The sequence below is a fragment of the Melanerpes formicivorus genome, unplaced genomic scaffold, assembly GCF_026170545.1.
Source record: "Melanerpes formicivorus ecotype bairdi unplaced genomic scaffold, bMelFor1.0.p_v2 SCAF_1, whole genome shotgun sequence".
In the NCBI taxonomy this organism is placed as follows: domain Eukaryota; kingdom Metazoa; phylum Chordata; class Aves; order Piciformes; family Picidae; genus Melanerpes; species Melanerpes formicivorus.
Genome location: NW_027142353.1, coordinates 16,604,252 through 16,622,521, shown reverse-complemented (window position 1 = coordinate 16,622,521; position 18,270 = coordinate 16,604,252). Strand labels below are relative to the sequence as shown.

Here is an 18,270-nt window from a genome sequence, read left to right as displayed (position 1 = left end):
CCTTGCTGAATACCTCGGAAAAAGTTTATGGCAAGACACCTTTCTTATATTAACCACAGAGGCACCAGTGAAGCAATGGCTCCTTTGAAATCAAGAGGTTACAGACTCCTCACAGCAGTTGTCCGCTCAGAAACTGAGGTGCTGGTTTGTGAAAACAAACAAGAGTATTAAGAGTAACCAGTGCCACACTGGATGCTACAGGGCACTACCTGAAATGCCACTTAACCTTCTTTGTAGATACTTTTCATTTAACTTTTGGATAGTTTAATCTCCAAACCAACAAACATGTCTGTGCTTATGCTGGAATATCTTGGAAGCATTTATCAGCACGAGGCAGAGCAAGGATGCTTTCCCTTTGGACAGGCATCAATCACAGCGCTGCTCACATGCCTTGCACCCATTCAGCACCACAGCAAACATTTGATTTTTGCCTGTTTGAAACCGTTTCTAAACACTTTCAACCCTACTGCCTACAGAAACTTTGTTAGATTAATTTTTACTACTACCAGAAAGAGTTTCATTCCCAGAGTTTAGGAGCAGCTAGAGAGGCCTCCAAGTGACAATAAGATAAAACCATCACATGCAAAAAGATGTGAGGGGATGCAGTGCAGAAACATACTGTTTGATTAGCAGACTAAATTTCTAGGAAGTGCAGAAACAGGAGGGCATTTCCAGCACATTAAAAGGACAAGAAAAGGAGGATGAAGAAAATGGGAAATCAGTGGATGTGGACAAACTGAGGAGTGTGTGTGGGAGCTGTCCCCCCCCAAAGACTACTGTATCAGTATTAAGTATTGACTGTTTCATCCTAATACTAAGCAGTATTGTGTGAGCCTCGGACAGAACATTTTATCAAGGTCTTGCTACCACAGTTCAGAAACCCACAGACTACAAAAGCAGTTAGAAAGAACTCACAAGAGAACACTGAGTCTAGGACTGTTTAGGGCACACAATGAACAAGCAGGAGTTCAAACCAGAGCTGACAAGATGGAGCATAATCACCTACAAACACAGGTAAAGGTTTTATAGAAGAGACAACTGGTCTTCCAGATGTATGAACACAGAGCTGGCCAAAATTTATGCATGGAATAAATCACATGAACAGGATCAACTTTCTAATCATAAGAATACACAGAGCATAAGGGGAACTGTAAGTCACTACAGAACGGTTTGAAAGCCCACTCCTATCTGAGAGTGGTCAATGGCAGATACCTTAGCAAGAGTGGAAGAACAGGGCAAGGTAACAGCGATGAACTTCCAGACTTGGCTCTAGACTTTTCCTAAGCCAGAAGCACCACTGACAAGTGTCATGGTGCATAAAAGCTTTTGCTTTCCGTGAACTCATACAACAGCTTTAGCAAATGGTCAGCAATGGCAGCAGCCCATCACAGACAGCTCCACACCTTGATTTCACACAAGTGAGACTAAAACTGCTTTCATCTTTTTCCCCTGCTGCCTGCTTGCTTCATCTGATGTCTGTGGTGTCAGCATTTCAGTGCCACATGCTACTTTCTCAGCTCTTGCTGCCTTCTAGGCTGACAAATCCACATGTATTTAACAGAACAAAAAACACTTCTCTGCCACCTCTTCCTCTAGCTTTCCTGGTTCTCCTATAGTTTTTTTGATATAGGGGACTGAAACAACTGAGAATGGATAAACCATGGATTTAGACAGACATATAAATCTTGTCTCCTGTTTTGTTCACACTCCTTTCCCCCTAATGCCTTTTTGAGTGCTACTGAGCAACAGACTGAAATTTCAGAAGAACACAGCAATACCTCAAGCATATTATCCTTAAGCAGCAACTGGGATGTGAAGTGTTTAAAGAAAATTCAAGTGTTGAAGCCTTGAAAACTGGAACTCTTGAAAAATAGGTACTTGTCCAAACTGTCAGAGTTGCTATAGTTAATCTTGCCTTAGGGAAAGGCGAAAGTCTAGATGGCTTCTTAAAATCTCTTCACATTGTTTTAAGTACATGGCAGTTAATTTAAATCACATACATAGAAATTTCTTAGCTTTGCACCTTTAGCATAAATGCTTAAACTGTTCCATCTATACGAAAGGGAAAAAACCACCAAACCTGGAGCATTACCTTTCAATGCCAGACTGCTGTTCCAGAAAAAAAGCAGAAAACAACTTTTGATAGGGCAGCTTTGCTATGCCAGCCCTGCTCCCGGTACTGTTTTGGATGCCACCGTGAATTTGAAGTGTTTTCCCATCATTGACATGCAGAGCATAGCTCCGGGTTTCAAACTACCGACATCCTGAAGCTCGGGACAGAGCCTGCAGCTTGGCCGGGTTCCCTGCGAGGTCAGCACACTGATTTACATGCTAATACCCAGAGCGGTCAGCTCGCTGTTTTGGACGGAGAAGAGCATCCCGGCCTGCAAAACATGGCAAACACTTTGAGTACCTAAGCATGGGAATGTGTTTTTCTGCACTGAAAAGGTGGTGAGACAGAGAAAGGGAAGAGAAAAAAGATGGGGTCTTGTGCAAGATCACGATGTGCCTTTCCACAAGGGAATGGCTGCACAACGATGCTCTGTAAGGAGAGGACAGGTGACCAGGATATGCCACAGCACTGTCCTCTTGTCCCTCAGCAGTGTGACTGATCTTGGAGAGAAGATGTCAAATAAACTTCCATCGTTTAGCAGCCTCAGCTCTGGAAGCCATCTTATGTTTTCACCCTGGCCAGCGCCAGTGGTGTCACAGCACGGGGCTGCTGGCAAGATGCACTCTGTCCAGGCAAAATCTGCAGCCCTTGAGCACCCAGCAGTACTTTTTAGGCTTTGAAGTATGACTGGCCAGACAAGATGGAAGCTGGACATCCCAATCAAATAGTGGGAGGTAGCTCTGTCTTGCAGTACCACGGGTCAGTAGCATAATAGCTCACCTATATAAGCTGGGGTGCCAGAGCCTTGGGGCACCACGCAGAGGTGTTACTGCAACATGATGCTCCTCAGACCTTGCTAAAACCCAAACCAAAGTACAGACATTCAGGGAACAAAAACTGCTCTGCATTATTCTTCTTCCAGAAACCACCTACCTACCCAAGCATGAACCAGCTACGGAAACACAAACCTTCAATGAATGTGGCAGAAACGAAGCATCAGGAAGCTCCCAGCAGACTGTGTTGTTTTTTTTTTTTTCCCAGCCTGTGATTCCCTGGGAAACTACAGGCTGCTTTTAGGGGCCAAGGAAAGGTAATTCATAGACATTTACAGCATCCATGTATACACACAAGGATTTTCTACACAGAGCCATGCTTTGCTTGTAAAGTGTTAGTGGCCCACTAGAGGAAGCAGAGAGAGAAAGATTAAAACCAGCTGTGCTGGAGGATCTGCCAGATTTAAACACAGTATTTTACATACTCAGCTAGGAAGGATACAGATGGTGTGGGGTAATGGCAAAGCTCAGAAGCAGGGTCATAAAAATTTGTGAGGTTTGGAAGGGGCAGTGGATAATAAGGTACATCTATACCCATAGAAGATAACACACACGTTAATGCCTTTTTATATATACCCCTAGGTAGTAGTGGAAAGAGAGGCCGTTCCTGACACTTGGAGAGCCACAGCTAAGATTACTAAGTGTACACAAAAAGAACAGTGAGCACTCGTATAACAATAAGGGAGAATTGTAGAAGGACTAAGGCTGTTCAGCCTGGAGAAGGCTCTGGAGAAACTTTGTAACTATATTTCAGTACCTGAAGGGGACCTACAGGAAGGCTGGGGAAGGACTGTCTAGCAAGGCTTGTAGCAATAGGATGAGGGGCAGTGGTTTTAAACTGGAACCGGGTAGATTTAGCTTGGACATAAGGAGGAAGTTCTTTACAATGAGAATGGTAAAATATTGGAACAGGGTGCCCAGGGATGTGGTTGAGGCACCTTTCCTGAAGACATGCAAGATCAGACTTGATGTGGCCCTGGACTGCCTGATCTAGTTGGAGACGTCCATGCTCACCGCAGGGGGGTTGGACAAGATTCAATTTATGAATCTGTGACTGGTTTGCAAGTACAGTTCTGAGGTAAGTCAAACCACTGGTCTGGAGACAGACATTGGGCAAGCAGTAGAAAAGTGAAAAGACCAAAAAAAATCAACATATCTTCTTTCTGTGATACACAGAAATATTATCCTTCCACTTATTCTTTCAGGTCAAGTCTTTTAAAGTTCTAAGTATTTTAAAGGTTGTTTGTTTTGTGTTTTCTTTGGGTTTTGTTGTTGTAGTTTTTTAATTAAAAAAAAAAAAAAAAGAAAAGAAAAGGGCGTGTGTGTGTCTGTGTGCTCTCAGTCTATCAATCAAATGTGTGGACAAGCACAGTATTTAAGATGTGACACACAGGTAACAAAACAAACCAGTTGAACAGGCTGCCCAGGGAAGTGGCTGAGTCACCATCTCCAAAGGCATTTAAAAGCTGTGTAGCCATGGGGCTTAAGGACATGTTTTATTGGTAGGCTCAGCAGTGTTAGGTTTGTGCTTGGACTCGATCTTAAGGGTCTTTTCCAGCCTAAACGATTGTACTCCAATTGACTAACTGCAGTTATTTTTACTTGCTTAATTAAACAAACATATACACAAGCTGTCCTCTGACAAGCTGTGCAGGTAGCTTTATGTAATAAAAAGACTTTTAAAAAAAAAAAGAAAGGAAAAAAAAAAAAAGAAGTGATTGCAGCTCAATACAAGTCAAAAATAAATATCCAATCTGTACCTTGGAAACAAATCTCTTCCACTATTTTCTAGTATAATAAAAGGTAATAAAATACAACCCAAACCAGAACACCAAATCAAAACTACAAAGCACCATGAACAGATGTATATAATTACTTCAGTCCCACTGAGGCATATCACTTCTGTTTAGAAATTAGTACTGCATTTACTACACAAAAAGATAAAATGTCACAGATCATCATGAAAAGAAAACTGGTGAGTTATTTCAAATGACCTTGCCATCATTTTTGTTCTCCAGGAAACACTGCAAAGTCCTGCAATGAATTCTGAAATACATCTCATCTCTTTCTTCATCAACTGGGAAGGTATCCTTATTTCAAAGTAAATACATCTACGGGCCTACTATCTTCTACATAAAAGGAACAAATACATATTCCTGGGGAATTCAGAAAAGCCTGAAAAGGCACTTGGCATTGGTGCTGGAGTAACTACTTTCAGATACAGAAAATACACTGATCACAAACTCAAACATCCTCTTGCCTGGTGTGTGTGTGTGTCCTATAAGGATATGTTGAATGCAATGTTTACTTTTAGATAAGGAGTTAATTGGCCTCCAGGTTTTGTAGTGTGACGCAAAATTTAACACAAGTCTGTATCTACTGAAGAATGAGGGCACGAGCCCTTAAATCTTCTCCTGGAGCCACAAGAAGCTCACAAGAAATCCTGATGGAAATAATTCCAAAATTCCACTTAGCTATACATCTGCAACTGCAAAAAATCAGGCTATTTTAGTTTTACAATGGTATGTAGAATCTACTCTAATTGAAGGTCTTCGTGGCAGTGTTCAGGATGCCTGGAAGGAAGCCTTAATGAGATGCATCTTAAACCAGAGGTCTGGCTGTAAATTCACATGAATGATATACACATTTATATAAGACAGAATTATTTACAAATAAAACAGTTATATAAATGAAAATAGTTTTATACATACTGTGCAGCCTCTTTTCAGTGACCTTTAAGAAAGAATTTCTGTTACTAACTTGATAAAGAATGGCATCAAGTGCTGAAAGCAAAGAAGAAGGGGAATATGCAACATGGTTATGAATGTTAAAAAAACAGACCAATGTTATAGAAAACAACCTCCTTCAACAATGGTAACACAGGGGATTTGGAGTCAAGTAAAATACTATATTTAATAGGCAGTCCAAATATCTCCAGACCAAGTTATAAGGAAGAACTGTATATGGACAAGGAGTTAGTTAAGGAAACATTCAATTAGGGAGTAGCAATTACAGGCAGAAGTTCCTGATCATATTCTTCAGGAATATTTTACATTATAGTGTTCTCACTATCGTGAGTAGCTGTGTGCCTACAACAGGATGCATCACACACAGACCAGGTGGACTGGTTCATGCTGTACATACATGGCCTGTGAACTCTGTGATTGATGTAAGATGGCTTTTAATCCTATAAAGTGTAGAAACACATACCTGGGGAGCACTCACAAGAAATTCTGGGGCCTTATGACTTGAAGGCAACAAAGAAATTGTATAGTATCTCAAGTTGGAAGGACCCATATGGATGATGGAGTCCAACTCCCTGCTCCTTGCAGGACAACCTATAACTAAAGTATATGACTAAAAGCATCATCTAGATATTCCTTGAACTCTGACAGGCTTGGTGCCTAGCCCACACTGGACAGTGTGTTCCAGAGACCAGTGAGCCTCTTGGTGAAGAACCTTTTCCTAATGTCCAGTTTCAACCTCCTGAGACACAGCTTCATTCCATTTCCTCATGTCCTACCACTAGTCACCAGAGAGGTATCAGCACCTCCCTCTCTGCTGCCTCCCTTGAGGAAGCTGTAGCCTGTAATGTGGTCATCCCTCAACCTTCTCCAAGCTGAACAAACCAAATGACTTCAGCTACTTTTACGTCTTGCCCTCGAAGCCTTTCACCATTTTGGATGCCCCCATCTAGAGATGCTCTAATAGCTTGATGTCCTTATCTTGAAGCACCCAAAACAGTATTCGAGATCATGCTGCACCAGTGCAGTGCAGAGGGGGACTAAAATGTCCTTCAACCAGCTAGCTATGCTGTGCTGGATGCGCCCTAGCACACAGTTGGCACTTTTGGCTTGTCAGGGCACGCTGTTGACTCATATCCAACTTGCCATAACACAGACTTCCAGATCTCTTTCCACAAGGCTGTTCTCCAGCCTTGCCCCCTGGGTTGTATGCATAACTGGGAATAATCCACCCCAGACAGAGAATCTGGCACTTGCTCTTGTTAGATTTCATACAGCTGGTGACTGTGGAGTCCCCAGCTCCTCCTAATTCAGCATCATCAGCAAACTTAAAATTCATTTCATTCCTTCATCCAGATAATTTATAAAAACATTAAAGAACACTGGCCCTAAAATTGAGCCCTGGGGAGTCCCACTGGTAACCAGTCACCAGTGTGATATAACCTCAGTTGCTGTAACTGAGCTTGACCTCTCAGCCAATTGCTCACCCAACATACTATGGACTTCTCTAGCTGTGTGCTGCAGAGTTTATCCAGAAGGACACTGTGAGAACTAGCATCAAAAGGTCCGCTAAAATCCAAACCTACCACATCTAATGTCATCCCTTGGTCAACTAGTTGGGTGACCTTGTCATAAAAGGGAACACTTCCATGTATTTGGGTCCATCACAGAATGAGTAAACAAAATCAAGCTACAGATCAAAAGAAATAATGCAAGAAGAGTCATGTATGTTTTGTAGTCCTCAGAAATGTATATGCTCATTTTTCAACCATTCCTATTTAGATGTTTCCCTCTTATTGCATGAATGAACGCATGCATGTTGTAAGTAAATACCAACATTGCCCTCATCAGCTGCAAGAGACACCTGAGTCAGCAAGAGGACATGGTTTCTATGCTCAGAAACATCAAGGAAAGGCTCAATGAGTGCACAGACTGGAAAGTTGTTCATTTCCTCAATCACTCTGTTTTATAGGGTCAAAAATAAAGGAACGGCTTAGATTTGCAAATATAGACTGTTGTTCTCTTTACAGTGGTGTGAGTTGCATTATCTTTGAGCAAACATCTATTACTTCTTTTGCTGCTGTTATGGATATCTGTAATGACTTGAAGTGCTCCTATTCACCTAAAAGTTTCCTGTTTTCCAGCGCTAGGTAATTTTCAGAAGGATCTTACTGCCACAAACCAGGTGGTTTCCATCTGCAATACGTTCCTGCACTATGACAGCATAGAGAGTAGGTAAAAGAGCATTTATTTTTTTTTTTTTAATGCAAACATTATTTTAGGGACATACATCTTCAAAGTTACTTTGAGTGCAAATCAGAGCAAACTCACACACCTTAAGGCATTCCACTATCTAGGAGAGTGTCCAACTATATCTATTCATCGACCCAGACTTTAATTGGGAAAAGCAGCACAGAGGGCAGACAAGGCAGGATAAAACCTTCTGAATCTTAAGCTAGATCTTAAGATGTAGCCAGTTTAGGATGGGAGCAGATCCCAAGCAAAGATTTCTAAGCTGCAAGTATAAATTAGCATATCCTCCATCTAGCTTTAGTATGTCCCTATGCCAGCCCTCTCACACACCCCAAAGAGGACAAAATCATGACAAAAAGACTCTGGCTAAACTGGATACATTAGTAGTCAAGGAAAGCAGACCAAAGCAGATGCACAGACTTCCAAAGCAGTATCCACCGCCTATAGCATGCGGTGTGAGGCAAAAGTGACAACAGAAACACTATATTCACTTTTTCCAGGGTTTGCTCTAGACATGAGAAACAATTCATACCTGCTGTAATGGACTTTATTTTATTACTCTTCTTTATTGGGATCCCATCTTTCCAAATAGGTCCTAAACACCCAGTAGTATATAGAGACACTTCCAGTTAACTTCCTTACACTTTACTTTTCTCCAGTTTCACAGTCAGTAAACAAGATGGGTAGGACAGTAATAACAAGTCCTAAGAGTTTTCCATTGCAAGTGAAAAGTTTCTTCTTACATTGCAATCAAGACATTTTTACCACACACTTCCTCTCAGCACAAAGTGACATGTAAAACCAATTTCTCGTCAGTGACTTTTCTCCTAATTAATGTAAATTTAAACCCATAATTTATAAATTATTTTTATGACACAAAGAGAAGAGCCTCCACTAAGCACAATGGAGAAATCAAGCACCATGTTTTTATAAACAGTGTGCTCCCACTGACAGGTTTTCTGGAGCCCCTATTACAAGAGGGATGTGGAGGTGCTGGAACGTGTCCAGAGAAGGGCCACAAGGATGATCAGAGGGCTGGAGCACCTCTCCTATGAGGACAGACTGAAGGAGTTGGGGCTGTACAGTCTGCAGAAGAGAAGGCTCCGAGGAGACCTAATTGTCGCCTTCCAGTATCTGAAGGGGGCCTACAGGAAGGCTGGGGAAGGACTTCTCAGGATATCAGGTAGTGATAGGACTAGGGGGAATGGAATGAAGCTGGAGGTGGGGAGATTCAGGCTAGATGTGAGGAGGAGGTTCTTCACCATGAGAGTGGTGAAACCCTGGAATGGGTTGTCCAGGGAGGTGGTCGAGGCCCCGTCCCTGGGGGTGTTTAAGAGCAGGCTGGATGAGGCTCTGTCCAGCCTGATCTAGTGTGGGGTGTCCCTGCCCATGGCAGGGGGGTTGGAACTAGATGATCCTTGTGGTCCCTTCCAACCCTGAATGAAACTATGAAACTATGAAACTATGAAACATAGCACCTATGGCTTAGGAGTTTCAAGAGGTAGCTCTTGCTCAACACTTGTACACCCTCACATCAGAACCATTTCACAATGGAAAGCTGAAATAAGAAGGTTAACCAAATAGGTTTGGAATTTTAAAGGTAAAGATTATCTATACAATGTTGAAAATGCACAAAACATTATTGAATAACTACTTAGACCAACTTGGCCACAGAAAGTTGTATGTCAGCTCCTGAACAAATCAATCAATCTTGAACAAATCAATTAGTGCGCTCCCAATGCCACTCCCCCTACCCCAATGTCACGTAGTACAGCAGTCTCCATAACTCCCCATTCCCAAATACAGGAATATGTTATTATTCCGAACACTCAGTTTATTTTGCTTCTGCATTCTTGAAGCAAGTACTCACTTAGTGATGCTAATTAACTAAAGAAAAATTAAATAAGATAATTAGAATTACACTAGCTATAAATTAAGAAACAGTGCAGGAAGAAGATAAATTGTTTCAGAATTTAATTTTGTCTTTTTGATATGGCTTAAGAAGACAAGTAATGAACAAGTCACTTCTAATTTTCAGCACATGAATGTAACATTTAAAACAGATAATTCAAATTATTAGATTAAAATAGATTAGAACAGAATTAAGCAGGTTGGAAAAAACCTTAAGAGATCAAGTCCAACCTATCACCCAACACCATCTTATCAACTAAACCATGGCACCAAGTGCCTCATCCTGTCTCCTCTTATTGCAAACCTCCCCTGTTTACCCCGTGATAACTAGCTATTAATAAAGGCATGCTTCTGAATACATAATGCATTACATTTTTTACTTTCAACACCTGGTGTCACCAGAATAACACTGTATATTGCTAAAATGCTCTGCAGTAGTGTGCACGTGTGCTTTGATTTTAGGGTAGTAATAGCTCAAAAGAAGAGAAACCATAGAAAATTATGGGAAGTGATGCACACAGACAATTTCATGGCTAAATGATACATTCTCAGGTAACTGACCATGACTGGTCATTTTAAAACAAAACTCAAGGTGTCCAAAAGCCTTCATCAAGGTCAAAGAAGGCTTGAAGCAAAGTGAAAATTCTGCAGTATCCTCATATTTGAGCAACCTAAATCTTAACACCTGCTTTGCAAAGAGGCTTTAACTGCTAAGTTCTGACACACCAGAATTCAACCAATTGCAATCAATTTTTGTAGTGGCTAATTGCTACTTTTCTGTCCACTATAGGCTATATTAACTGGCTATTATAATGGTTCCACTGAGAATAGACAGAGGGGAGTGATTTTGATTGATTACTGTTTGGAGCTCCCTGGCTCTCCAAGATACTAAATAAAAAATTGAACATCAAAGATTTAATTAATCTCAGTCTTTCCTTCTATCCTATCAGCAAGTCAGAGCTGATAAAAAATTGACAAATTCATAGAAAATGCACCATCAGAAAGGGTGATTCTGTATTTCATTAAAGTAATGACAAAGTACATGCAGTTATTTCCTTTGAACTTCAGAAAGTGGGCATATGAGAGCGAAATTTTTCTCAGCTTTTGATGCTTATTTTAAAACCCAAATGGAATTATGTCAGGCAGTTAGATCAACTGGTATAAGATGCAAGTTGTGCTATGGACTGGCTTTTTTCAAACAAACAAACCCCAACAAACAAACAAAACCCCACCCAAACCCCACCCCCAAAACTGTAAAAATTAATTGATGAAAGAATTCCAAACTTTTGGAAGAAAAATCAAAAGCTTGTTACACAAGGAAGATTAGAAATACTGCATCATATCAAATGAATGCAATACTTCAGCATCTGAAGCTTCTGAATTCTCTCTTTTGGAAGAAAATTCTGCAGAGAGAGGAAGAAATGGTCAAGTTATTTGTAATTAATTTTGTAAAAACACATTCACACTGACGCTTTCACTGATCATGCATGAGTTTTCTACAGCAGACTTTCCAAAAGTTTCCAATATAATTTCAGTAAGACACAGGGAATTTTACAGATATGGGATTTTAAGGTTTCAGTGCAACCATTGTTACAGCTTTAAAATCCACAGAAAGGCTAACACTGATACAGGAAATATAAACAGGAAATATATCTAGGATCCGTAGGGAATGTCTAGAGAAGATCCCTATGCTCCAGCAAGCCATGAGCTCTCAACTCGTTCATGGGGCCATCTTTTTGATGACAGAAGATAAAATTACCTAAACCAAAGAGAGGCAACCAATGAAACCTTGAATAGTACTACCAAGTAACAAAACCCCATATAAAAAAAAATGTAGTCATGGAAAGCAGAAAAAAGTTAAAGACCAAGAAGAGAGATCATAGTAATTAACAAAAAGGATCTTTCCCACAACTGCTTGATTTGAACAGATGCTAACAGACAATTTTTAAAAGAGACTCCCTAGGTCTGGTCATCTAACACAGTTAGACAAGTTTTCATATGCATGAGTTACTTAGTCTAACACTACCACTCATTTGTTCTCTCATTTTTTTTCAGCACTTCACAACAACACAACAACTAAAACCACTAATAACAACAAAAACCCCACCACCAAAAAAGTCAGACAAAAAAACCCCAACACCCAAACCCAACCAAACCCAACAACAGAAAAGCAACCACCAGAAGTTTTCTGTAAAACAAAGTGTCAATTATTTTAGGACTCCCTATCCCCTCACTCCTTTTCATAAGAGACAACACCAAAAAAACCCAATCCAACCAATCAACACCCCACCCCACCCCCAAACTACAAAACAAATAACCCCCCAAAAAAAACCAACAACACAAACCCCAGGTCTTAAAGACCCATTTTCTTCAAAATATACAACCATTCAGTGATCACTGGATCACAATGTGTTTAAACAACCAGTGAAATGTCAAAAAGGTTGGCCTACAGCTGCTCAGCAGAGTAGCCTGACACATCCTGTCTAACTGGTGCTCAGGTGAAGAGGCTGAGCAGCTCAAACTGCCTGGGTGAGGCTGATCAGGAACAGCCTGCCAAAACAGACCCTAGGAAACACCACTTGGACAGAGATGCTCACTATTTCCAGTGTTGGTTCCTAGGGAACAAAGAAAGGATGCAGACCTTCTACAAATAAAAACGAATATTTAGAATACACAGGGAGGAACCTTCCTACCTCTAAAGCTGGAAAGATGTCCAGATGCTAGAAGCCATCTATCTGGACTATTTATTTCACTGATGGTACAAACTTTGACTCTTGCTCATGGTACTACAGAAAGGTAGGTAGGGTGGGTTGAAATTTCCCCTCCAACAGGGGGCAAAGAAGAAATCTCTGGAGATGACCTTGTCCAACTCTTGCGTTAAACCAGGTTTGCCTACAGCAGCTTGCACAGCAGTGTGTCCAAGCAGGTTTTGAAAGTCTCCACCGAAAGAGACTCCATGACCTGCTGCTGCTGCACATCCTGCTTACTTGTCAATGAAGTGGAAAGCAAAGTGTAACTCTGTAAAGAGTAAAACAACAAAGAAAGAACTAGAACCAGATACGAGCATTTTTGAAACAGAGCCCTTTCTCCAGCTGCATCAGCTAACTGTCTGGTTGCCTGAGTTGCAGTGCAGGAAAATACAGCTCACCTTGGTGATGCCTTGTCTTAAATGATATATACCTCTCTGTCAGTGTACTTTTAAAAATATTTAGGACTCACAGCTGAAGCATCTATGTAGCTTTTGCACCAAATCCCTACCCACACCAAAACTCTTAACAGCCTTCAAGATGTCTTGCCCTGTTAAGAGCTGGAAAGGCTTTGCATTGAGTTTAATCTGTTTCAGCTGTTATGTCTGACAGATTTCTGAAGATTGTTGGTTGGATATTTATTTACTTGAACTGGAAAAATCAGAAAGTTTACTCACTTTTCTGTAGGCAGGCTAAACTGAAGGGTTTATCTGCTTAAGAGCACTGAACAGGCTGTCCAGGGAGCTTGTGGAGTCTCCTTCTCTGGGCACATTCAACACCCACCTGGAGGCACTCCTGTGTGGACTACCCTGGGTGATCCTGCTTTGGCGGGGGGTTGGACCTGATGATTCCTGGAGGTCCCTTCCAACCTCTAACGTTCTACGATTCTATGATTCTCTGGGCAGCCTGTTCCACTGCTCTGACAATCTCAAAGTGAAGTTTTTTGGTATGTTTAGGTGGAACTTCCCATGTTCTACTTTGAGGTCTCTCAGCCTTTCCTTTTAAGAGAAATGCTCCAGTCCCCTGATCATCTCCATTAGATGTCTGATGGACTCCTTCCAGTATTTCCCTGTTCCCCTTGAACTAGGGAGCTCAAAGCTGGCCACAATACTTCAGACATGTCCTCACTAGAGCAGAGAGGGAGAACCTTACTTGACCTGCTGGTCACTCTCCTTAATGCACCCCAGGATACCATTAGCCTTCTTACTCACAAGAGCACATTGTTGGCCCATGGTTAACTGGTCCTTCCATGCAGAGCTGCTTTCCAGCAGGTTAACCCCTTTTCTGAACACTGGAGTGACATGGTCCTTCCTCCAGTCACCTCCTGTTTTCCATGACCTTTCAAAAAATGATGGTGAACATTGTAGCAATAACATTGGCCAGCTCCCTGGCTGCATTGCCTCAGGGTCCATGGATTTGTGGGTGTTCAACTTGCCTAGATGATCTCTACCCCAGTCCTCCTCGACTAAAGGAGTCTTCCTTCCTCAGGCTTGCTTTCTTACCTTCAGGGACTGGGACTCCTAAAGACTGGTCTTAACACTAAAGACTAAAGCAAAGAAGGCATTTGAGTATCTCCACCTTCTCTGTATCCTCTACCACCAGAGCACCCACCTCATTCAGCAGAGACACCTATTTTCCCTGGTCTTCCCCTTCTTAATGATGTACTCATGGGGGTAAACCAATCTTAAACACGGAGCAAATGGTGCCTGAAGCTTTCTTAAAGCCTCCCTACTTATTCCCACAAGCAATTTAGAAAAACACGATTTGACAACTGTTGATGCTTTGGTTAAATACTGTTTGCAAAGACTGTTTAATGGAAAGACTAAACTATACTGGTAAGCACAATGCCTAGGAAGAGCCTAGAGAGATAGATCATCCAGGAAGGCTGGGAATCCTTCATTACTAACTATTCTCAACAGCAAGTCACTAAAATCCCTGTCAGAAATACCACTACTAACTGCCAAATTTACATTCTGACAAAGAACTAGATGGGATAATCTCTTATCTCCACTTTGAAAAGTAAAAATAAAAGACAGTTTGATTCACATGCTATGTATGAAAACACTCTCATGGAGACCACAGGAGACTGACTGTGCTCCAGTCATTAAATTGTTGCTGCCTCAGGAGGTTTCTCGATCCCACTCCCTATCTGTTTATAAATGGTACATTATGCAAGTTGAGTGCCTGTGGGTGAGAATTAGAGGGAAGGCCAAAAAGACTGACATTCTGGTTGGAGTCTGTTATAGACCAACCAACCAGAATGAAGAGGTTGATGAATTATTTTATAGGCAACTAGAGGCTGTCTCAAGATTGCCAGACCTTGTTCTTACAGGCAACTCTAACCTGCCTGATAATCTGCTTGGAACTTAACACAGCAAAGAGGAAGCAGTCTAGAAGGTTCTTAGGCTGTATGGAGGATAGCTTCTTATCACAGCTACTGTGTAAGCCTACCAGGGGTAAGGCTTTGCTTTTGCATCCAGCTGGCAGCCAGTCACTAGTAGTATCCCCAAGGGATCAGTGCTGGGCCCCATCCTGTTCAAGATCTTTATTGATGATCTGGATGAGGGGATTGAGTCCACCATCAGTAAGTTTGCAGATAACACCAAGCTGGGGGCAGGTGTTGATCTATTAGAGGGTGGAAGAGCTCTGATGAGGAACCTTGACTGGCTGGACAGATGGGCAGAGTCCAACGGCATGAGATTTAACACATCTAAGTGCTGGGTTCAGCACATTGGCCACAACAACCCCATGCAGTGCTACAGACTGGGGTCAGAGTGGCTGGAGAGTGTCCAGGCAAAAAGGGACCTGGGGGTACCGGTTGATAGTAGGCTGAACATGAGCCAGCAGTGTGCCCAGGCAGCCAAGAAGACCAATGGCATCCTGGCCTGTATCAGGAACAGGGAAGGGAGGTTGTAGCCAGGTGGGGGTTGGTCTCTTCTCCCAGGCAACCAGCACCAGAACAAGAAGACACAGTCTCAAGCTGCACCAGGGGAGGTTCAGGCTGAATGTTAGGAAGAAGTTCTTCACAGAAAGAGTGATTGGCCATTGGAATGTGTTGCCCAGGGAGGTGGTGGAGTCACCATCACTGGAGGTTTTTAAGAAGAGACTGGATGAGACACTTGGTGCCATGGTTTAGTTGACTAGATGGTGTTGAGTGATAGTATCACAGTATAACTTAGGTTGGAAAGGACCTCGAGGATCATCAAGTCCAACCCATCAACACAGACCCCATGCCACATCCAATCTCCTCTTGAACACCTCCAGGGATGGTGACTCCACCACCTGCCTGGGCAGCACATTCCAATGACAAATGACTCGCTCGGTGAAGAACTTTCTCCTCACCTCGAGTCTAAACCTCCCCTGGTGCAGCTTGAGACTGTGTCCCCTTGTTCTGGTGCTGGTTGCTATAGAGAAGAGACCAACCCCTTCCCGGCCACAACCACCCCTCAGGTAGTGGTAGAGGGCAATGAGGTCACCCCTGAGCCTCCTCTTCTCCAGGCTAAACAATCCCAGCTCCCTCAGCCTCTCCTCATAGGTTGGACTTGATGATCTTGAAGGTAATTTCCAACCTGGTTAATTCTATTCTATTACAATTATTTGATTTTTGAGGTTAATTTTCCCAAAGAGCAAAGACTCTAAAAAGAGAATGAAATGTGAGATTTTCATCTGTTCCTGCTTCACGCAGCACCTTCCAAATACATTCAGAGATAGAATCCTGAGGCACTACACTGAATGCTCTCTGACCCCCATGAATCTTCCATTGCTTTCTACACTGTGATCCAACTTCAAAAGGCCAAACAACACTAAGTGCTCCTAAGAGACATGGCTTGGAGAACTTGGGACAAAGGGATTTAGTGTATTTTTTCTACTTTCTAAGAGCTGGTGCAAAGACCGTTGTTAGTGCTGAACTGTTGTTGCTTGGATGCAGCACACACAAGGTGTGCCTGCCTTAAAGGTAGAGCAGTTACAGGACAGCTGTGCATCTTTGGTCAACAAAAGAAGGCAAGTGCAAGACTGTATCACCACAGTCTCAAGAACAGCTGCACAGCTCTCTGAAGCTTCTGCTTCCCAGGGAGAAAGCTACATGCACTGATGCCCTTCAGGGTTTACCAAGACAGCCACCTTAGTTTACATATTGTACATAAACACAGCTATAAAGCTGAATATACATTAAAAAAAGAAAATCAAGGCTTCTTTTGGTTTAGCCTATTTTTCTTCTCAAGTACTACTTTCATATTGCAGGTATGAAACATTTTAATCCCAAGCAGTTCTGAAATAACTGCTGCTCCTTACAAATTTTTAAATGTATTTTGTTTATAGGCAGATGTTTTATTTGTCCCACTGGTAGAAAGCTGATGACATAAATAACTTTGTAGATTTTTCAATTATTACGTGTCGTTCTCACACAGTTTTCCTCCAAGCTGTTAATGTGACAAATGTAGACAAGATATACCAGTATTTTTCTAGACATATAGGAAAGAATGGCATCCTGGACTGTATCAGGAATAGTGTGGCCAGCAGGAGCAGGGAAGTCATTGTACCCCTGTACTCTGCACTGGTTAGGGCACACCTTGAGTACTGTGTCCAGTTCTGGGCCCCTCAGTTTAAGAAGGACACTGAGACACTTGAACGTGTCCAGAGAAGGGCAACAAGGCTGGTGAGAGGCCTTGAGCACAAGCCCTATGAGGAGAGGCTGAGGGAGCTGGGATTGTTTAGCCTGGAGAAGAGAAGGCTCAGGGGTGACCTCATTGCTGTCTACAACTACCTGAAGGGAGGTTGTAGCCAGGAGGGAGTTGGTCTCTTCTCCCAGGCAACCAGAACAAGAGGACACAGTGTCAAGCTGCACCAGGGGAAGTTTAGGCTTGAGGTGAGGAGAAAGTTCTTCACAGAGAGAGTCGTTCATCATTAGAATGGGCTGCCCAGGGAGGTGGTGGAGTCACCATCCCTGGACAGGTTCAAGAGGGTATTGGACAGGGCACTTGGTGCCATGGTTTAGTTGTCATGAAGTTTTGGGTGACAGGTTGGACTTGATGATCTTTGAGGTCTCTTCCAACCTTGGTGATACTGTGATATCTATCGTAGTGTTGGATGATAGGTTGGCCTCAATCTCAAAGGTCTTTTCCAACCTGGTTAATTCTAATTCTAATTCTACTGTGTGTGAATATTGAAATATTTGCTTACAGACTGTTTTCAGCACATATGATCTCATTGGAGATTTCACAGGTAAATTGTTACACATACGCATGGGTGTAAAACCTATGACATTGCTCTAGATTATCAAAAAGAACAATGTATGTTAATATGAGGCTCTGGCCAGCCTGATGTAGTGTGGGGTGTCCCTACCCATGGCAGGGGGGTTGGAACTGGATGATCCTTGTGGTCCCTTCCAACCCTGGCTGATACTATGATACTACTTATTACATATTACTTAAGGCAGCTATTAGCCTGTGGTAGCTCAGACAACGCAGTACAGAAGTTTCACCTGCAGCAGTGCTGCCCACAGCATGGAAATAATCAGAGTTGAGACCCAAGAAGAGCTGTTTTAAGTAACCAACACACACAAATTTAATATTAATACTGTGGAGTTTTTAGAGATCACAAAAGATCACTAGGGAGTTTATTCTTGCTAAGAAATAAAATCATTAATCTTAAGACTGTCTGCTCCACTG

General features: G+C 42.2%; 1 protein-coding gene across 4 annotated transcripts in view; it reads right to left on the bottom strand.

Annotated features, from left to right (window-relative positions):
* Nucleotides 1-18,270, bottom strand: part of GGACT (gamma-glutamylamine cyclotransferase) — a 38,851-nt gene that overhangs the window by 9,213 nt on the left and 11,368 nt on the right. The window contains exon 1 of one of the 4 annotated variants that reach the window (XM_068163966.1): nucleotides 2,093-2,172. The exons of the other annotated variants lie outside the window; for them this stretch is intronic. The gene's annotated coding sequence lies outside the window, so the exon portion shown is untranslated. Of the gene's footprint in view, nucleotides 1-2,092; nucleotides 2,173-18,270 lie in introns of those variants that run through there. 4 annotated transcript variants of the gene reach the window in all.